Below are 23,318 nucleotides of genomic sequence, written 5' to 3'. Positions count from 1 at the left end.
TAAGGTGCCACAAGTACTCCTTTTTTTAATCACGTATTAATTCTGAGCATATGTTAAGTCTCATTGACCTCAATAATGAATTCAGGACTAAATAGCCTCTCTCCCTAAAACTAAGGGATGAGGGTTGGTCTCCTTAGCTAAAATATTCCTGATTTCATGATTCTGCCTGCTGTTTAATCTCTCCTCCCTGACCCCGTGAAGGGGAATGAGAGGGTTGTGGTGGTGGTGGTGGTGGTTGTGGTTATGGTTTGTTTTAATATTATCTCAAATCCTTATTATCATCATCTACTGAGTCCTAAGGACATTGTGAGGAAAGCAGGGGAGGAAACACACCACATTTGACATTGCATCTGTCTTGTATAAAGGAAAAAAGTGCTTTTTTAGACAGAGGTGATCAGATTTGACTCATAGCAAGTCTGGAATCCCATCTCTGATAACTGCAACATCGATAGGGCAGAGTAACTTTCAGCAGAGAGACTGGCTAAAACACTGAGGGAGGCAGGGTTGGCTCCATCCTAATAGGCTCCCCTATCATCCCACCATCCCTGAATTGGCTAATGGGTGGCCGGGGGAGGTGGAGACTCTGCTCTACTCTCCTACAGCTTTCGCTTAGGATGCACAATCCCCACATGCATTTTGGGTACGGGAAGGGTAAAAGGAGGGAAGGTGCTACTGTCAAAGAGCATAACCTCCTATTGATCAGGATCACATAGGATGGGTGATGATTCCCTTGTTGGTCCTATCAAGCGTTTCCCCCCTACTAGGACAGGAAAGAGCTTCATTGTTCTCTGACAAAAACCTTTGCTAATCCTGTTTTCTAAACTTAATTGCCTTGTACATTTACGTTAGCGAAAATGTCATATTAATTGGAGAAAGTAATATTAATCAAAAAGTGCATTGATGGCAGTTTTAGGTATTGTCATTCAATACCTAAATAGCTGAAACCACTTTGGCAAAATTATCATTGTTTGTGTGTACCTAGATCATAATCATTCATGCACATGTACACACCATTAAATATATACACTCCAGCATATACATTTGTAAAGGTCAGGTGAAAGAAATAACTTTCTTGCATCACAATGGACAAGCAAACGTATTATTTTTACAGAACATTTGTCCAAGCCTTTGAGCTCTGTTAGTTTTATGGTGGAATTATTTTCTGAAGCAATAGTCAAAGACCATCAAAGCAGTTTCACGTTCTGCCAAGCTATTTCCAGGGCAAGTAAGAGAATGTACCATAAAATGAGTGACCATGAAAAATCTTCATTCAAGAATTAGACATGAAATTTACCTGTCAGAATGTGGAGTATTTATTATGGGAAGATTGGATAAGCTTCTTTAATTTTAAGTCAGACAGTATAAGGTAACTAAATGGTGTTTATACAAGCGATTTTTTAAAAATAGTATTCATGAGCTACAATTAGCTTGTATCTACAGTTATATTAAGGATGGGCAGATCACTTTTGATAAAATGAGAACTGTTCTAAACCTTCACATATAAACCTAAAACTTTTGAAGGTTTGAAAAAGTTCAGGTAACTTTTCCATCATTGTTTTGCATCTTTGTGCTACACTTCTCTAATTCCAGAGTCTTGTCATGAGATATCATGAAAGACCATTCTTGTGGTATTCTGGGTCCAGCTTGAAGCAATATTGGATCTCTTCAAAGAAGCCTGTTCTTGCAATGTTTATGCACAATATGGCAGCCCTTGAATGTTCAGATAAATTTGGAATCAGCATCCAAAGATTTCAGTGTTGTTGTTTTTTTTCTGGAGAGAATCTCAGAATAATGGTAATATTAACACTTCCATAATGGTTTTTCATGTCAAGTCACTTAAAAATAAAATAAAAACACAGTAAAATAGGTAAATATTAATATCTCTGTTATAAAGAGCAAAACTGAGTCCAAAGATTAGGTGACTTGCCCTAGGTCTCAGGCAGTGTCTGAGCCAAGATTAAATCTCAAAACCACTGTGTTCCCAGTTTAGTGCTTAGAATGTTCAACCATTTTTCTCCTATTCTGAGAATGTTGCTTTTTAGGTATCAGCAAGTTATTTCCATTTCTATATCTGTCTTTTTAATACATAGAAAATTGCCTATTCTGAGGAGAAAGATATTAGGGAACTGGCTGACTCTTCAGGGTTGGCCTGTTTCAGACATAGGCTAGTAAGTTAAAGGGGCTTTCTACAGATTTGGAGATCAAGCAAATCCATACTTAATCCCAAGTGTGTCCTGACATTCTGTGCCTCCCCACTGCCAGAAATCCTACCTCATCCTCTGGGCTGTGCTCTAGATGTAATCTGTCTCCTTTGTTTTGATTCCAGACCCAAGACAGAACAAATAAATTGGATCCAGTAGGAAAGAGAGACTTTAGGCCAAGAAGAATCAGAACAGAAGTGGGGAGAGGAGTGAGGTTTGTTCGGTGGCAGTGCAAGGTGAGGAGGGAAAAGGGGACAATCAACCTGTTGGACAGGTAATTAGGATATTGGCCCTTACTGGGGTTATAGTTATGGAAATGAAAGGAAGACAGGATTCTTTACATGGTGGAGAAGAAGTAGTAGTAATATAAAGAGTATTTGTCATCAGTATTTCAGTTAAGGATATGGAGTGTACACATTTGGATGCCCAAATGTGGAGGCTTAATTGAAGAACTTAAAAACAATTTAGCCCTAAAACATTTTCATTGGTGTTAAACTAGCATTAAAGCAAAATGGATTCCCAAAATGCTTGGCAATCTCTTGCAGTGCCTTCCTTTAATAGCAGAATCACAAATTGACATTTTTTCAGCAAGATGGACCTCACACCAGTAGTAGCCTCAGATATGTCAATTGTAGTAAAATAACCCTTTATTTTTAAATCTCGTTCACAGTTTGGACACAGTATGTAATGGAGAGGGGAATACAATAGTGCTAACAAAGCAAACACTGGCACAATTTCGGTTTTCATAAAAAAAATCTATAAACACCATATGCCATAACTTACAATTAATGATCATACTATTACATCAGAATTTCATGTTGTATTTACAAATAAATTTTAATAGTCTTTAATTTGTGGTTGATGGCACATCATACATTTTATAAACAAAGAAAGAAAACATAGCTGTGCTACATACATTCTTTAAAATATGGTTCACACTCGGTCAAAAGAATGCTTAATTCTCTTGGCACTGGAAATGATTTTTCATCCGAGACGGGTAATTCAGAAATAATTAAATCCTTTTTAGATTGCCTGCAGGCAATTTTATTATTTAACTTTATTATTTTTGTAACTGAATGGATTCTAAGCCAGCATGATACATTTCTAATTGTTTTCATTTCTTTATGGTTCTTTTACTCTATGGCTCTCTGAAGCGGGCATTGCCTCCATTTTGTTTGTAGTACAGAATTAATCATGCTGTTGGTATATAAGAAACAATAAATAATCATCATCAGTCAAATTCTATACTACTTAGAGCCTGAACTAAAGCCTACTGAAGTCAATGGATATTGTTTATGGGTACTACGGTCTAATGGATAAGGCACTGGACTGGGAGTCAGAAGAAAACTTTGTCTAAACTTTTCTTGACAAAAAATTTGACTTTCAGCCAAATTCAATTTTCAGGAAAAGTTATTGGTTTCCTTGGATATTTGTTTGTTTGTTTGTTATAAGACTGAATGCCCATAAACCAAATAGTTTTCAGTTTGGGGCCGAAAATCAAAATGTTTCAGTTTGGAAATGTTGCCATGCCTCACAGGAGTTGCAGTTTGATTATGTGGTATCACTGTTCTCTTCTATGCACCAGGCTTCCCAGCTGGACTTCATCTCAAACGTTGCACCACAGCCATGGGAATTTGTATGTGAGATCATATAACGGGTGCAAATATGACTCTCATCTATACTGCGTAAGTATCAACTAGCCTTATGCAGTTGAAGGTTTTGTCACTATAGTTTGCATTAAACTTGTCTTTCTATAGAAAGTTTTCCCTTTCATTTATTTTGCTGTTTATAGAAAATGTGACTATGGTGTTGTAGCTGTCTCACTGGTGTTACGCTATTCCACATTGAAATGAAAACAAATTTTCAAAAATTTCTCGGGAGCTGCAAATCCTTAAAATTTTGTTTTGGGAACACTGGCAAATGATGTTTTTGAAACGAAATATGCTCCGTGAGTGGGCAGCTGCTATTGCAGCAGTGAAACTCACAATGTTCATTTCAGTCAGTAGCTGACAGGGCTCCCAGGTTCTGTGACCCAGAGCAGCCCTCCCACCCTCCCAGGCCCCAGGGGCTCCAGGGCTCCCAGCTGGGTATTCGGGTTGTCTGACTTCTGCATGATCAGTTCACAGTGGAGCTGTGAACCTTGGAAGCCTCTTCCAGAACTCCTGGCTCCAAGCTCCACAGCAGTGAGCCTTGAAGCTGTAAGAAGCCTTAGGATTCTCAAGCTTCCTGATGTGCATACAGTGCAAGAGCCCTGATAGATCCTTCCCATGGCACAGAGCCTGGAAGTCATGAGAGTCCCAACTCAAGCTGGGTCTTCCAAGACTGCCAGGCTCTCAGCTCCATGACAGGGACCCTGGAAGCCCTGACATAAGGGGATGGGAGCTGCCCTGGAGACATGGAATCCGGAAACCTCGGTGTCAGGTAGCCTGCAACTTGCTAGGTTAGCTGTCAGGGAACAAGGCAGGTTTCCAATGGAACTCTGCTTGCACATAAGTGAAAGTTCATTGATCCCAACTCACTTTCATGAGAAATTTTGGATTTGAAGCAGCATTTTCTGACAAAACTCTAAACAAATGGGATTTCCTGAATACATTTGCAAGAAAGTTCTTCTTGGTATGCTTTTATATCACTGTAAGAGATATCGGAAGTTGTCAGTGCAGGCAACTTCCAGGACCGACATTAAAAAAAAAAACAACTAAAACATATTCAATCTGAGGCCATCTAAATATAGAGATCTTAGTTTTGCACTATCTACTCCAGCCAGCACCTGCTCATCGAATTTCCAATGCTGAAGATTGTGACCAATATTCATATCTGTCTAGTTAAATGTATATCTTGGCGGATACTGTGGGACAGCAGCTATGGACATTCACAAAAGTACTTTTAGCTTAATTGTTTAAATCCCTGCATGATCTTTGGTCCAAACAAAAGTAATCCTCAGTAAACACTTCTATATTCGTCAGGTGATATTCCCCCTGACAAAAATGTCTAAAATGTATTATGAAAATATTATTCAAATAAAAATAGAGTGAGCAAATGGAATTTAACCTCTTCTCTGTCAAGGAAAACTGCTGGTAGGCATGTGTAATTTCCTGTGATACAATACTCACAATCCCTTATGTTGAGGGTATTCTAAATGTGGGATAATGTAGCTTGGAAAAAGTCATGTAGACCAGCAGTGAAAAATGACAGATCACATAGGTCTAATAATAGTGAAGGAAGTAGATAGCTCCAGACTGTCCCATAGGCTTCCTTATAAATGAGAGACGTAATGGATATATCTCCCCACAAAATCAATTGAATATGTGTGTATAACACACCCACACGTGCACACACAGATATTACTCTGCCGCATAACTCTATCAATATATTAAATGCAAGCCCTATGATGAGATGCTCTAGAGGGGAACAAGCTTCTCTACTCCTGCTATTCTGAAAGGGGAAAAGTCATGCCATAGACAGCTTCATTTGTAAAGGATAGCTACCCACAATTCTTTTAATGACACTTGTGAAGTCACCAGAACTATACATAAATGTAGGATTAGGCCACAGGAGGTAGAGGGTTCCTCTCTGTGTCCATAGATTTAGTGCAGCAAAAAGAACAAAAGAAGCAGCCATTACACAGAAGAAGGGGTCCTGCCTAGAAGTTTGGCCAGTAAGACTACTGAGAGCATGTGATGAGAAAAACTCAGACTGGTAAAAGCGTAGGTGTGTCTGGCAAGTTGGAATTGCACACAGACATAACTGGGAGTGATTCATGTGCTGATAGTGAGCAGTCCAGATGAGGAGGCAACAACAGAAAAGCACTGTAAAGGGCACCTCAGGTTCGAAGGCAGGGATGACACAGCTACTCGCTAGTTTAGATCAGAGGTGAGCAAACTACAGCCTCCCCAAACCGGCTCTCTGTACAATTTCGGAAACCCGATGTGGCCCTCAGGCCAAAAAGTTTGCCCTGGTCTAGATTGTACCCAGGGTATTTCACATGCTGACATTCTCCACAAATCAGCTAAAAACCTGACCAAAGATGCAAGTCTTGACCTGTGGAGTAAAGCTCACCAAAGTTTGTCAGTAGGAATACATTCAGAGACCTTGCATACTCTGAAAATGCCCTCCCATTAGCTGTAGAATTCCAGGATCTGACAGCAAAGATAGCCTATTAGTTCATAACTTCTTTGAGAGAACATAGAGTAAGAAGGGAATGTCTCAGATCACTTGGTCCCATAAGGCCCTGATTCAGTAAAGTCCTTAAGTATGTGCTTAAACACAGTTGAACTCCATTGGAGCATGTGCTTAACTTTAAGCATGCACTTAAGTGCTTTGCTGAATTGGAGCCTTGACAATAGTAACCAATATTTGTGATGTGCAGTTCATGCATAAAGAAAGGGTATTGCTTCTATACTTCCTCCACCATAGTTTTTAGTACAATTTGGTGCAGTCTTTCTTCTTTTCTATTCATGAGCTAAAAGTGGTTGTTGAGATACAAGGAGCAGTGAAATGGTTAAAAAGAGACACAAAATATGAAAATCCAAATATCAGATGCATTGTTGTACCTTTCTTAGAGATAAGAGCACATAGAAGCAGGTTTGCTCACATAAATCCTGAGCATTATTTATTGGAATGAAAATGTAAATATATTATTTGCTTCAGAAGACAGCTATAGGAAAACTCTTGAGCATTAGAGTATATACCCAAGACAAGCTTATATAAGGAAAAGAAGAAGCTCTCCAATAATGAATCTGACAAAACCTACTGAAGGAATATAAAGTATGAGTTCCTTGAAGCCTGTAATTTACACAACTTCTAACAAATTACATAAGTATCTTAGATTAATCTACTGTAGTTTACAACTAAATGCTTTAAAAGGTACCAAAATGCTCAGCATTTCAAAACTGTTTAATGTCAAAACAGTGACAAATCTATGCAGTTTTTCCCCATGGAATAGCACAAGTATTTGTAAATATTTTGCTTTTGAGAACAACCCAAGTCGTCTTTGTGAATATTCAATGTCAAACACAGAGCCAAATGCATTCCAAGACATTCCTCTGCTGACTTCAGTGGAATTACACCAAGGATGAGTTTGGCCGAGTGTCTATGTTGCTAGCATTCTTGCAGAATTGCACTCTTAACAGTAGGGGTCCTCATGCTGAATTTTTTGTTATATTTGAGGTCAATTTTGTAGTTGAACACCAATTTTCTGAATCAAATCCTTGGTCCCATTCAACAGAAAAAATTGAAAGGTTCTGGTCTTTTAAGCCTTCTCACTCCATCTAGCAGACACAACATCATTGTTACCTTAGGATATCATTCAACCATCTTGACTCATAACTTGTCCTTTTCAAGGCCCTTACTTCCTGGTGAGCTAGTATGCTATCTTGTAGCTCCATAGCATTCAGAGGTCTTTCTAGGGCAGTATAAATAAATGATACCATCCAGTAGTCAGTAGTTCTGCCTTTACCATTTTTCTTTTAAGTTTATTAAATTTAATGGAAACTCCTGTGAAATCAGAGGCCATAACTGTTCTGTGAAACATACAACTGTGTTCACTCATCCCTACACATTTAGTAGGTTTGTTCCTTTTTCTTTTAAGACACAGCTATGGGCTACCTTGTTCATTGAGATGTGTATGACGTTCTTATGAAAATTAGGCTGCAAGTTGGGAATGGTTGATGGCATTCAGGTTGTCTAGTTGAAAGATGCTTGAGTGTAACAAATTCACATTCTGGTTGGGGTTGATCCTGATATAGTACATCATTAAAATGTATTGGCTCAGATGAGTTGGACATTTGGATAGTTCTACAAAGTGAAGAAAAGCATAACTTCAGTGCTATAACATTTCCAGCAACATATTTTATGCTGAAAAGCTTATTTTTAATCTTTCTGTTAATGATATGTGTAGGTTTTTAGAGAGCATGGCTCTGTTAGAGAGTCATGAAAGCCTTCTTATATTGTTCAGAATAAGAATCTATTTTCATTGTGTAATCTTCCTTCTTATGTCATGTTCCCATACAATCTTTAACTGCATGTCAGTGTGTCTTTGTTCAAGAGTTTATGGTTTTAGACTTTGCATGTTTGGTTTTTGCAAGTGACATTAAATATGCCAGTATTCGTGATCGGGGGTAGCGTCTACTTTTTCTGCATATTTTTTTAATATGAAGTATTTCCATACTTGTACAGGAATTACTTCCATTGGGAGTTTCTGAAATGTTTTACCAACCTCCTTTTCAAACAAATCACCTGCTTAACCACTTGTGCCCTGTGTTACCACTTTACGAATGAGGCCTGCTTTCTTGACAATTAAGTTTATTATATTGAGTCCTGACTTTTTTGGAGCTTCAATAGCCAGGGACTTCCATGCTGCAACTCCACTCAGGATCTCTTGCATACTATTTTGAGCTTCCTGCAAGCTCCCACTACTATTAACTGCCCAAGCCTTTTCTTTAAGGAGAAGCTTTCTTTTTCTGGTCTTATGTAATACTTAGCAGAATATTTGTTAACAAAAGTAAAAGAAATGCAAGTGCAAAATACTCATTACTACTCGATTTCAGGTCAGTGGTCCAGATGTTTCTTGGGACGAGTGGGAAAAGGAACTTCTTCCTTCATTGTCAAATATAAGACAATATAGACAAAGACGTGTATGATGCTAAAGTGACTTTTTAATCGAGTAAAAAGATAAGGAAGAGAACACCAAAAAGGCAGGGTTTTTAAAGATCTTAATCTAATTTAAAAAGAAAACATATGTAGGATAATTTTTTTAACTGCATAGCTTTCTGATTCTTGTCCTAGTGACACAGTACCTTGGCTGCATACTCATTGAGACTCATAAGTATCTTGGAGGGAAGACAATGGAACTACACTTTTCTACTTCTGGTGATTGCCGTGTGTGTGTACATGCTCTCCCGATGTGGTCCCAATCTCAGCCACCTGCTCCCTGTCTGCCCTCCCGGAGCCACGGACTGGTCCTGGTTTCAGCTCTGGGGAGAGCAGGCATGGACAGGGATGGGGGGGGGGAAGTAAAAAGTTTTGGGACCACTGGCTTTCAGCACCCCCACTGTTAAAAGTGTTCCAGCGCCACTGATGCATGCATGCACATTTGTGCAAATGTTAGCTTAGGGGAAGTTTGTACTTCTTGCAGTGGGGGCAGAGAATTGGGGTTTTTATTGGCCACCAGTAGACTCATGAGACACCTCATGAATGGCTACTGTTTCTAAGGCATGCATGTCTAGATACTGGGGTGCATAACTGACTGACTCCACTAAGAAACCTTGAAGCTTTGCAGATTCCCTCAGGGATACAGCCATATTACTTGGGGCCTCCACTGTTGTAAGTAGGGACCTAGAAATCCCACTTTGACGCACAATCATATGGGACAGTTTCCCTCACAAGTAACAGTTGCTCTTTGACCCAAGCTGTATATTCCCGCCTCATTGCTTTTCTTTCCTGAGGGAAGTCGTGGCTGCAAGACACCAACAGCTCCCTTTCATATGTGAGTGACGCTGGGGGAGGAGGTGCTGTGGCCCGCTTGCAATTCCTTGAAATACTGAGTGTCTCTTCATGCTTCAACTGGTCTGGAAGGAAGAGACCATTCTTCTTTGCTCAGATGGGTATTTTACTACAATATTTCTAATGTAAAATTATAAATGATTTCACTTTTCCTCTACTGCAAGCTATCTTACATGCACTATGGATTGTCACCATTCACCCAGATTCAGTGTTTTCATTGTCTGAAACTCCAGCACTGAAGGAATTGTTTTGGTATTTTTTTTCTCTTAACTAAAAGCATATTTTCTAGAATCAACTTCCCAAACATATTAGTGGTATTTTATGATACAGCTTACTGCTTTAAACACACTCCAGTTGCTCTGCAGTCTCTGAGAGCATCCAATTAAATGAAATATGTTGTGCTCCTGCTAAAGGAAACACTCTCACAACTTGCGGAGAAGTCTTAATGTCAATGATCACTTTTACTTACACTTTTATCCTAATTATAAAACATTTTTTTAAAAAGAAGATCTTACATAATATTCAAGGTGTCTATTTTACATTTAAAATCCAAAGTTTCTCGATAATGCATTCTGTAAAATATAGCATGCAAAAATATAAATTGATTCTACTTATTGCTCTTCAGAATATTTTAAGCACCTGTTTATTTAAAGAGAGGAAGTTTTCTCTTTTTTTAATGAAACAGTTGACCTTTTTCCTTATTGAATCATCCTCTTACCTCAGTTATGTGTTTTAACTGTATTCTTTTTAGCACAGCCTCTAATTTTCCACAGTAGTAATTCCTTATTTTTATTATTAGACAGTTCCTAGGAACCCTGATCACAGATCAAGGCTCCATTGTGTTGAGAAGTACAGAAAAGTAACAAAGAATACAGTCCTTGCTCTAACAAATTTATTAGAGCATAAGCTTTCGTGAGCTACAGCTCACTTCATCGAAAGCTTATGCTCTAATAAATTTGTTAGTCTCTAAGGTGCCACAAGTACTCCTTTTCTTTTTGTGAATACAGACTAACATGGCTGCTACTCTGAAACCAGTCCTTGCTCTATAGTGCTTACAATCTAGGACTCAAAGGGTGGATGATACTAAGGTGGGAATGGATGACAACAACAAAATAAACAGTTCAGTAAAAAAGTAGATGGCTTAGTTTGCCATTTGACTAACTAATAATGACTTTCAAATATGCATTGTTGTATCTATTAATCCTTGGTCCAGCAGGATTTGATATTTTCATTAATGACCTGGATAATGGAGTAGAGGGTATGCTTATAAAATTTGCAGATGACAGCAAGATGGGAGGGGTTGTTAGCACTTTGGAGGACACAATTAGAACTCAACATGACCTTGACAAATTGGAGACTTGGTCTGAATTCATGAAGATGAAATTTAATAAAGACAAGTACAAAATACTTCACTTGAGAAGGAAAAAATCAAATGCCCAACTACAAAATGGGGAATAAACTGGTTAGGTTGTAGTACTGATAAACCTCTGAGGGTTATAATGGGTCACAAATTGAATGAGTCAACAATGTATTGCAGCTGCGAAAAAGGATTATTTTATTCTGGGGTGTATTAACTGGAGCATTGTATATAAAACAGAGCAGGTATTTGTCCAGGTTTACTCAGTACTGGTGAGGCCTCAGCTGGAGTACTGTGTCCAGTTCTGGATGCCACATTTCAGGAAAGATGTGGACAAATTGGAGAGAGTCCAGAGGAGAGCATCAAAAATTATGAATGATCTAGAAAACCTGACCTATGAGGAAAGGTTAAAAAACTGAACATGTTTTATCTTGAGGAAAAGAAGTCTGAGGGAGGACCTGATAAGTCATTTTATAGGTTAAGGCTATTATAAAGATGATGGTGATCAATTGTTTTTCATGTCCACTGAAGGTAGGGCAAGAAATTATGGGCTTACTCTGAAACAAAGGAGATTTAGGTTAAATATTAGGAAAAATCATTTAACTCTTAAGGGTAATTAAACTTTGGAAAAGGCTTCAAAGGGACCTTGTGGAATCCCCATCACCTGGAGATTTTTAAAAACAGGTTAGATAAACACCTCTCAGGGATGGTCTAGGTTTACTTGCCCCTGCCTTATCACTGGAGGCTGGACTCGATGACTTCTCAAGGTCCTTTCCAGCCCTACATTTCTATGATTTTATCATCTGTTATGTTTATTTAATATACAAAGTACAGGACACATTTAATATACATATTTCATCTCAGACTAGAATTATACTTTATTCATTGAGGGCTGGATTTAGAGAAGTACCTTTCTCTACCTCTCTGAGCTGCACAAACCTCAGGTAGTAATGGATTTTGGATCCTCAAGAGAATACCTTATTCAGCAGAAAGGTCAGACTACTTTGTACTCCTTCTAAAAGCCTGGGTAATTATACAGCTCAAAGATGAAGATCCTGAGAGGTGGGGATTAACAAAACTGCTCTGTAATCCACAATACTTGATTCCTTTTCCCATTAAATATAAATTCTCTGTGTGATGGGAGTTAAATTCATCTGCAAATTGTATACACACACACACACACACACACACTGTGTACAAACTTGCCTTGTTAGAAGAGCTTTCATCCTAACAACACAGAGTTGTATTAAATTTAAGGAATTAGAGTTCACCACAATTTGATCCCAATCCATTAGAGAGAAAGACCCTTATTTCAGTGTATGGGAGCATTACACTTGAGTCTATGAACTTTAAGATGGTCAGGTTAGTGATGTAAGACTGTGGCTCTCAACCTTTTCAGAATACTGTACCCCTTTTAATAGTCTAATTTGCCTAGCGTATCCCAAGTTTCACCTCACGTAAACACTACTTGCTTACAAAGTCAGACATAAAAATACAGAACTGTCACAGTACACTATTACTGAAAAAAGCTGGCTCTCCTCATTTTTACTATATAATTATAAAATAAATCAACTGGAATATAAATATTGTACTTACATTTCAGTGCAATACTTGAGCCTGTTTTTCACTTATGAATCTTGTCTGAAGGCAAAGCCCTGCCACCTGTAACTTTAGCTTCGTGGGGCCCCGGGCAGTTTCCCTGCTTGCCACCCCCTAATGCTAACCCTGCCCTTGCAATCCTCCTAAATCCATCCCATGACCACCCTGAGGGCTGTAACCCCCAGATTGAGAAACACTCATCTAGATGAGATGAGTACCCCTTGGAAGACCTCTGTGTACCCCCATGGTTACATGTACCCTTTGCTGACAACCACTGATGTAAGGGGTATGGAACAGATCATCCTATGGAGCAGAAAAGGGACTTTGGAGATGCCAGTGTATATGGGAACAAGTTGATCAATCAGAGCCCCCCAGAAAGTTAGCTAGTGAACCAGTAAGAAGGTTTAAAAATCTAGAAGACTATGTTGTCCTCTCTTCACCAGTTGTCCTGGTGAGGAGAGTCTCTAGCCCTGGTTTCAAGCTGGAAACTCTAGCCTGAGGCATGATCTCTCCCTCAACAACTCCTAGAGTGTTCTGGCTCTGCATTTTCCCCAGAGTTGGCCAGTATACTAAATGGGCCAAAAATTAATCGTAGAAGAGACTATTAGAATCATCAAGTCTGACATCTTCCAGTCTAAGCATTATAACATTGTAAATAATATCCTGTCTAATTTACTCTTTAATATCTGATTTTGAAGTGTTGATTTCCTGGCTATTTCTTTTAGGAGTATAAATCACAATCTAGTTCTTACTGATAACATCTTGTTCCTATTAATATGTTTGAGAATATAATTTATTCAGAATGGTGTTACACTACAAATTCCTATTCAGTTTGCTATCTCTCCTCAACCCTAGGTGCAGCTCACTCTTGCTGCTTTCCTAGATTCCTGCCACACAATTTTTGACTGTGCTTGTTTGCATTCTGTCCCTTGTTATCTGATTTTTACACTGATTGATATTAAAGCCAGTAAATTGTATGCAGGCCACAGTTCCATTCTACCCAAGTATGCACTCAATGGGGTTCTCCACCCCTTATGTTGGGGATATCTCAGATTTGTGCTTGTCAAAAATATAAAGGGAAGGGTAAACACTTTTAAAATCCTTCCTGGCCAGAGGAAAAGCCGTTTCACCTGTAAAGGGTTAAGAAGCTAGGATAAGGTCGCTGGCACCTGACCACAATGACCAATGAGGAGACAAGATACTTTCAAACTTGGAGGGAGGGGAAAACAAAGGGTTTGTGTCTGTCTGGGTGATGCTTTTGCTGGGGACAAAACAGGAATGGAGTCTTAGAATTTACTAAGTAATCTAGCTAGAAATGTATTAGATTATGATTTCTTTAAATGGCTGAGAAAATAAGCTGTGCTGAATAGAATGGATATTCCTGTTTTTGTGTCTTTTTGTAACCTAAGGTTTTGCCTAGAGGGATCCTCTATGTTTTGAATCTAATTACCCTGTAAGGTATTTACCATCATGATTTTATGGAGGTGATTCTTTTTACCTTTTCTTCTATTAAAACTCTTCTTCTTCACCCGCAGCCAGGCTAAACAAGCCGTCACGTCCAGCTCTGTTCTGGAAACTTCTACCAGGACCCGGTCAGAGGTGATGGACCCGGACACCAGGATAATGTCTGCAACAGCAGTAGTGGATCCAGTCCCAGAGACCCAGACAGAGCCAGTCCCAGAACCGGAACTGGCGGAACAACCAGCACCAGACCCACTGCCAGCACTGAATCCCATACTTGCAACCCCTACCTCAGAGGGCCCCACTGAACCTGAACCAGCAGCAGCTGATAACCCTACACAAGAGGCTCAGCCAGAGGCTGAACCCCAATATAATGCACTAGCGGAGAGCGGTTCACAGTCAACAGAAATAGCTCCATCCCCTACATCGCTTCCAGAGGGACCAAGCATAGGTCCACAATCCAGTGCAGAACTGATGTCTCCAGCATCAAGGGAACAGTTCCAGCCTGAACAGGAAGTAGATGAAAGCCTCCAGGGAGCTTGGACGGTGGCACGGAGCAACCCACCACCTCTCAGCACTTCTAATCGATCCAGGTTTGTTGTAGAAAGAGGACTTTTATACAAGGAAACTCTTTCTGATGCTCACCAGGAAGACTACCAACTCAGAGACAGTTCCAACTAAGTACCGGGTCAAGTTCTTGAGCTTAGCCCACAATCATCCTAGTGGCCATGCTGGGGTGAACAGCACCAAAGATCGGTTGGGGAGGTCATTCCACTGGGAGGGAATGGGAAAGGATGTTTCTACCTATGTCCGGTCTTGTGGGGTATGCCAAAAAGTGGGAAAACCCCAAGACCAGGTCAAAGCCCCTCTCCAGCCACTCCCCATCATTGAAGTTCCATTTCAGCGAGTAGCTGTGGTTATTCTGGATCCTTTTCCAAAAAAGACACCCGGAGGAAAGCAGTACCTACTGACTTTCATGGATTTTGCCACCCAATGGCCAGAAGCAGTAGCTCTAAGCAACACCAGAGCTAAAAGTGTGTGCCAGGCACTAGCAGACATTTTTGCTAGGGTAGTTTGGCCCTCCAACATCCTCAGAAATGCAGGAACTAATTTCCTGGCAGAAACTATGGAAAGCCTTTGGAAAGCTCATGGGGTAAATCACTTGGTTGCCACTCCTTACCACAAACAAATGGCATGGTGGAGAAGTTTAATGGAACTTTGGGGACCATGATACGTAAATTTGTAAATGAGCACTCCAATGATTGGGACCTAGTGTTGCAACAGATGCTCTTTGCCTACAGAGCTGTACCACATCCTAGTTTAGGGTTTTCACCATTTGAACTTGTATATGGCTGCGAGGTTAAGGGGCCGTTACAGTTGGTGAAGCACTAATGGGAAGGATTTACACCTTCTCCAGGAACTAACATTCTGGACTTTGTAACCAACCTACAAAACACCCTCCAAACCTCTCTAACCCTTGCTAAAGAAAACCTACAGGATGCTCAAAAAGAGCAAAAAGCCTGTTATGATAAACATGCCAGAGGGCATTCCTTCAAAGTAGGAGACCAGACCATGGTCTTAAAGGCTCTCCAGGTCTGTAAAATGGAACCGTCATGGGAAGGGCCATTCACGGTCCAGGAGCGCCTGGGAGCTGTTAATTATCTCATAGCATTCCCCACCTCCAACTGATAGCCTAAGGTATACCATATTAATTCTCCAAAGCCCTTTTATTCCAGTGAATTAAAAGTTTGTCAGTTTACAGCCCAGGGAGGAGATGACACTGAGTGGCCTGAAGGTGTCTACTCGGAAGGGAAATGTGCTGGTGGCGTGGAAGAGGTGAACCTCTCCATAACCCTCAGGCATATGCAGTGACAGCAGATCCAGGAGCTGTGCACTAGCTATGCGCCGATGTTCTCAGCCACCCCGGGACTGACTGAACGGGCATACCACTCCATTGACACAGGTAATGCTCATCCAATTAAAGTCCAACCTTACCGGGCATCTCCTCAAGCTAAAACTGCTATAGAATGGGAGATCCTGGATATGTTACAGATGGGTGTAATCCACTCCTCTGGCAGTGCATAGACATCTCCAGTGGTTCTAGTTCCCAAACCAGATGGGGAGATACGTTTTTGCATGGATTACCATAAGCTAAATGCTGTAACTCTTCCAGACAACTGTCCAATGCCACGCAGAGATGAACTATTAGAGAAACTGGAACGGGCCCAGTTCATCTCTATCTTGGACTTAACCAAGGGGTACTGGCAGGTACCGCTAGATGAATCCGCTAAGGAATGGTTAGCCTTCACCACCCATGTTGGGCTGTATGAATTTAATGTACTCCCTTTTGGGCTGTGGAATGCACCTGCCACCTTCCAAAGACTTGTAGATGGTCTCCTAGCAGGATTGGGAGAATATGGAGTCGCCTACCTTGAAGATGTGGCCATATTTTCGGATTCCTGGGCAGAACACCTGGAACATCTAAAAAAAAGTCTTCGAGTGCATAAGGGAGGCAGGACTAACTGTTAAGGCTAAGAAGTGTTAAATAGGCCTAAACAGAGTGACTTATCTTGGACACCAAGTGGGTCAAGGAACTATCAACCCCTACAGGCCAAAGTGGATGCTATCCAAAAGTGGCCTGTCCCAAAGTCAAAGAAACAGGTTCAATCCTTCTGAGGCTTGGCCGGTTATTACAGACTATTTGTACCACAATACAGCCAAATTACCACCCCAATGACAGACCTAACCAAAAAGAAACAGCCAAATGCCATTCAGTGGACCGAAGGATGTCAGAAGGCCTTTAACCAGCTTAAAGTGACACTCATGTCTGACCCTGTACTAAGGGCCCCAGACTTTGACAAACCGTTCCTAGTAACCACCGATGCATCCGAGCCTGGGGTGGGAGCAGTTTTAATGCAGGAAGGACCAGATCAAGAATTCCACCCTGTAGTGTTTCTCAGCAAGAAGCTGTCTGAGAGGGAAAGCAACTGGTCAGTCGGTGAAAAAGAATGTTACGCCACTGTCTATGCTCTGGAAAAGCTATGCCCATATGTTTGGGGACGGCGTTTCCACCTGCAAACCAACCATGCTGTGCTACAGTGGCTTCATGCCAGCACGGAAAATAACAAAAAAGTTATTCGGGGGAGTTTAGCTCTCCAAGTTCAGATTTCGACATCCAACACATCTCAGGAGCTTCTAACATAGTGACTGATGTACTCTCCCGTGAAAGTTTCCCAGAATCAACTGGTTAAAATAGTCCTTGAGATGTGGAAAATATTGTTAGTCTTTATATACTTGGTAGTATATTTAGAGGTGCATGTGTCTTATTCACTCTGTTTTTTCCTACAGCTCCAGGAAGAAATCCCAGCCAGCGTTTCACCTTATCTGTGATTTGGGGGGCGTGTCATAAATATAAAGGGAAGGGTAAACACCTTTAAAATCCCTCCTGGCCAAAGGAAAAGCTCTTTCACCTGTAAAGGATTAAGAAGCTAAAATAACCTCGCTGGCACCTGACCATAATGACCAATGAGGAGACAAGATACTTTCAAAGCTGGAGTGGGGGAGAAACAAAGGGTCTGTGTCTGTCTGGGTGATGCTTTTGCCGGGGAGAAAATAGGAATGGAGTCTTAGAACTTAGTAAGTAATCTAGCTAGATATGTGTTAGATTATGATTTCTTTAAATGGCTGAGAAAATAAGCTGTGCTGCATAGAATCGATATTCCTGTTTTTGTGTCTTTTTTTAACTTAAGGTCTTGCTTAGAGTGATTCTCTATTCTTTGAATCTAATTACCCTGTAAGGTATTTACCATCATGATTTTACAGACTTGATTCTTTTTACCTTTTCTTCTATTAAAACTCTTCTTTTAAGAAAACTGAATGCCTTTTTCATTGTTCTTAAGATCCAAGGGTTTGGGTCTCTGGTCACCTATGCAAATTGGTGAGGTTTTTTTACCAAACCTTCCCCAGGAAGTGGGGGTGCAAGGTTTTGGTGAGGATTTTTGGGGGAAAGATGTTTCCAAATGGGTCTTTCCTAATAAAAAACCCGATAGATGTTTGGTGGTGGCAGCGAAAGTCCAAGGGCAAAAGGTAAAATAGTTTGTACCTTGGGGAAGTTTTAACCTAAGCTGGTAAAAGTAAGCTTAGGAGGTTTTCATGCAAGTCCCCACATCTGTATCCTGGAGTTCAGAGTGGGGAAGGAACCTTGACAGTGCTGTCATCAAGTAATTAGATGACAGGCTGTTTATCAAACAATTAAATATTTAAAAGGAGTCCCAATACTAATCTCTACAGTACTTCTATTTACATTACACAATTCTCCTGGAACTATGACCTTAATAGGGGTTACTTTTGAAATATATATAAAAAGTTATTAATCCATTAGTTGCACAGATTATTCATATGCTAGTTATATCATATTTGCTCTTTTAACTGCAGCTACAAGGCTAGCTCAGCATAACAAAAACTTGATTCTGATCCTGTAGAAGTTAACAGGAATGTTATCTGACTTCAGTAAAGGTAGGGTCAGAGTCATCACAGTATTTCGTGACTTGCCAGTTAACTTGACATATGTTGTGGGAATGTGGGTACATTTTATGACTAAAACCTCTGACTGAAAACTTCAGGGATTTATCAGCAATCACTCCCAAGTTGCTATCTTGACAGGTCTCTCTGAGCATTTTTCAGTCTATCGGTTCTGGTTTTTTACAGCACGATTTATCCACTGCATATTCATCTGTTTAGCCAGATCTAGATCTTTGATTTCTCTTCTTTGTTCTTTCAGAGTATTTCTTCCCTTTCTCTGTTTCCACATCCCATACTGGATTTTTTGTAAATGCAGAAATTTATGCTTTTATAGAAAAGGTGAAAACCTGGATCAGATTTGGGACTTTGATTTTTGAAGCATGCCCTTGAGTGAGCTTCATAATATTTTCTTTGAAATGTCAAACTATTTACTCTAGCCTGTGAGCTCTAGAACAGTATGACTCTAATCCTTAATCTAATTCTTAAATATTAGTATTATGTTGGTGTTATAGCTTGCATTCTTCAGGAATCTCTAGTGAACTGAATGAGTTTATAAAAATGAATTCCTCAGTACCTCGCAAAATTGCCCTGGGATATATGTTAAATCCTGATAGTTGCAAATTTTAGAAACTCTTAACCTCTCACCCTTCAAGAATTATCTACTTACAGTAGATAATTTCCATACAATTGAATCAGCTGTTTGATTTAGGCAGTCTATCAAGATTTTTGTTTTTTAATATCATATTGAAAATATATACTGCAATTTCTATTGTCCTACTCTGTCTTTTCCATCATTCTTAAAGTACTATATTTTTCCTCCTCAACATTTTAGTACAACATAAACACACCAAAATACTGCTAAATTAAAACAGTAGCTTATCATTTATTGGGAAAAATGAGACAAAACTACATGATATGTAGGACATTGGGTACCCAAATTGCCATATGTATATGTATATATGTGAAAAAGAGTCAATCTGGGAATATTACTACAAAGAGGAACTTTTTTTATGGTTGGATATGATTGTTTTGTAGCAGCATTAACTTTGTAAAAGATAGTTTGCATTTTCAACGTTAAAGACAGGCAGTTTTGCAACATTTTTCACAAGCCCTTCCCATCTTCACATGGACCAGCCATAATGTGGCTGAGGAACACAGGCTCTGCACGTAGCTATCTCAAGCCCAGTGATGCTAAACCCCCAGATGGATGAAGAATTCATCCATGGAAGGGAGTGTATGTTGCACCTTTTCCCAGGGAGCTGGAGGTGTTACTGAAGTATGTGCTTTTCAGAGATTATTGTTACTAAGGGTATGTCTACCCTGCAAGCGCTGCAGCATCATAGCTTCAGCAATGTCACTGTGGCGCTGTAATGTAGACACTTACTACAGTGATAGAAAGGTTTTTTTCATCATAGTAGTAAATCCACCTCTCCGAAAAGGCGGTAACTTCCATTGACATAGTTGTGACTACAGTAGGAGTTAGGTCAACCTAACATGTCATAGAGAGCATGACATTTTTCAAAGCCCTGAGCTTTGTAGCTGGGTCAACCTAAATTTTAGGTAGAGACTAGGCTTGGGAACATAGGATTTCTGCTGCTGCACAGCTCCTCTGTAACACAGGCTTAATATTTATACCAGAGTCTAACTCGGTGTATTCCGTTCTCTTTTTTGGATGGAGCCTCACTTGCAATAGATGGGCAGATGCCCTTTTATAATGTCCCCTGAAACCAGGTTCCTGTAGAGTTGCCAATAACTTTTTTCTAAACTTTCTCTTTTCTTTTGGCCCATGCTTTTCTTTTTTCCTGTGGGGTTTTTTCCCCCTCTTATAGTTGTTCTTTTAAGAGCTCCTATGTATTTTTTTATTCTCTTGTTTGTTGCTTTCCCTCCCTGTTCCTACTTGCAAAAACTTACATTCTGTTTGGGGTGGAGGTCCCTACCCTGGGTCAAGTCACGTGTGTACTTGCAGCTTAAATGAGTGCCGGAGGAGAGAAGCCTGTACCTGTGGGCTCCTATCTGAGCCTGGACCCTGGCACGTATGATGTGCCTTTGGATGTGTTATGAGATGGTATCAGAAAAGGGGCCCAAAGGTGGGTGACCTCCAAAGAGCCTCTGCAGTTTTACCCAGAGACACAGAAACTGCCCTGGGAAAGGGGGTTAGGACTGTACAATGTGAGCCTAACTTTGTCAGTTTAATTGAGAAAGCACATGCTGTATTTACAAATGCACTGTTAGAATGTAAGCTCTTTACTGTGTCTATAGGGACTGTGTTGTACATAAAGGTAATCAAATTAAACTAAATAGGGTCTTCTCAAACTGTAAAAGGCTGTTGAAACTCTAGTATGCTAACCTCGCTGCTTATTTTTCTTTGAGAGTAGTGCCATATAAGAATAATGGAGTAATAGGAATTTACAGTATTGTTAAAAGCAGGTTTTATGTGGAAAGAGGGAATGCAGCTGAAGGAGTACGTGGCACATGCGCCATTTTATAGTCATACCCCAGAATTCAGCACTTATGGATGATTGTTTATCTTTAATCTGAAATACACAGATTAATAAAATAATCAGAATCCAGGGATGTAGATATAATATCAGGTACTAGGGATAGGCTAACAATTTAACAAAACTTGTTTGGAAATCTATTGCAGCACAGACAGGTCTGTAAAGGAAATGGTAATAAGTTATAAGGAAATACTTTCTAATAATGCCATCAACTCATTGATAAAGTAGCTGTCTACAGAATGAGGAATTTTGGGTATAATCTCAGGAGAACAATTGCTAACTTTTTAAAAATGTTGTGGAACGCTATTGTGGAACTACAAAGATGTAAAAAGAAAAGGAGTACTTGTGGCACCTTAGAGACTAACAAATTTATTTGAGCATAAGCTTTCGTGAGCTACAGCTCACTTCATCGGATGCATTTGGTGGAAAATACAGAGGGGAGATTTATATACGCACACAGAGAACATGAAACAATAGGTTTTATCATACACACTGTAAGGAGAGTGATCACTTAAAATGAGCCATCACCAGCAGCGGAGGGCGGGGAGGAAAGCCTTTCATGGTGACAAGCAAGGTAGGCTATTTCCAGCAGTTAACAAGAATGTCTGAGGAACAGTGGGGGGTGGGGAGAAATAACATGGGGAAATAGTTTTACTTTGTGTAATGACTCATCCATTCCCAGTCTCTATTCAAGCCTAAGTTAATTGTATCCAGTTTGCAAATTAATTTCAATTCAGCAGTCTCTCCTTAGAGTCTGTTTTTGAAGTTTTTTTGTTGAAGGATAGCCACCCTCAGGTCTGTAATTGAGTGACCGGAGAGATTGAAGTGTTCTCCGACTGGTTTTTGAATGTTATAATTCTTGACATCTGATTTGTGTCCATTTGTTCTTTTATGTAGAGAGTGTCCAGTTTGACCAATTTTACCTGGCAGAGGGGCATTGCAAAAATAATTAATGAAATAATTAATATTGTTAAAAATAAACTCAGAAATATAACCAAAGGAACTGATAAACATATTGCAATATGCAATGTTCATTTATATCTTTGAAACATATAACGTTCTGTACAGAATACAAATCAATACAACGTAAAATATAAAAAATTGTGCACCCAAGGCACAATTAGCTGGGAAGTGATCTTAACACAATGATTTCCTTTGGCCATCTCATTTCTTAAATATCACTTGAGAATCCTCTTCACCCATTCAAGTGGAATGCTTGCTGAGTGTTATGAGAATGAATGGCTGTTTACCAGGTGTGTTTTTAAAGTGGATCAATCAGAACATTGTACAAAACCATTACAGTGGAAGCAAAGCAAAGCAAGTTAAACTGATATGTTGGAATCAAAACCACCCATCTAAAAGACGGTTTTAAATGTTAAAAGAATCACACAAAAAAAGGCAAAGTGAAATGTTTAAAAAGATTTACTATAATCTCCTCTCTGTCAGAGAAATTAAGGACACAATCTTTTAATTACTGCGTTTGATTCCACATTTATGTATAAGGATATTTGATCGTGGCATGTGGCAAAGCATTGGGAGAACAGTGCAAATGAGATATACAAGCCTTTTGCAGTGGGAACCAAAGAAAAGAGAAATTTATAAAATTAAATGAGCAAAGTTCAGGATCCGATGAAGTGAGCTGTAGCTCACGAAAGCTTATGCTCTAATAAATTTGTTAGTCTCTAAGGTGCCACCGGTACTCCTTTTCTTTTTGCGAATACAGACTAACACGGCTGCTACTCTGAAACCAAAGTTCAGGAGTATCTTTATGTGTGTGTATGCCCATGGAATCTTAATTCTGCCCCCTTGTGCCTTCATCCTAAATAATGACTGCAGAAGGGGTCCTCTGGCAAAAATTGTATGAAATTAAAGCCTTTTCCATGATGCATACCCCCGGGGGCATAATTAAGTTTGTGTAAACAACTGTAAATTCAGCACTTCCTCATTTTCCTGCATCCTAAATAATGTTGTTTTAACATATTTTTGTATGTAATTTCTTTTTTAAAACTAATAAAAGGGGAGAAAAAAAGCCAACAGCCCAGACAGCTTTTTTCCCCAGAACACTGCTACAGCTGCCCTGGCAAGTACCAGGCATTCCCAAAGCAGTCTGTTGATATTCTGATGGTATCATGATCTCAGCTTTTTAGAATGTTTGTGTTCAGTTATTATTGTGAATACTAC

This window comes from Dermochelys coriacea, chromosome 2, assembly GCF_009764565.3.
Source record: "Dermochelys coriacea isolate rDerCor1 chromosome 2, rDerCor1.pri.v4, whole genome shotgun sequence".
In the NCBI taxonomy this organism is placed as follows: Eukaryota; Metazoa; Chordata; order Testudines; family Dermochelyidae; genus Dermochelys; species Dermochelys coriacea.
Note: the sequence above shows the minus strand (reverse complement) of the source record.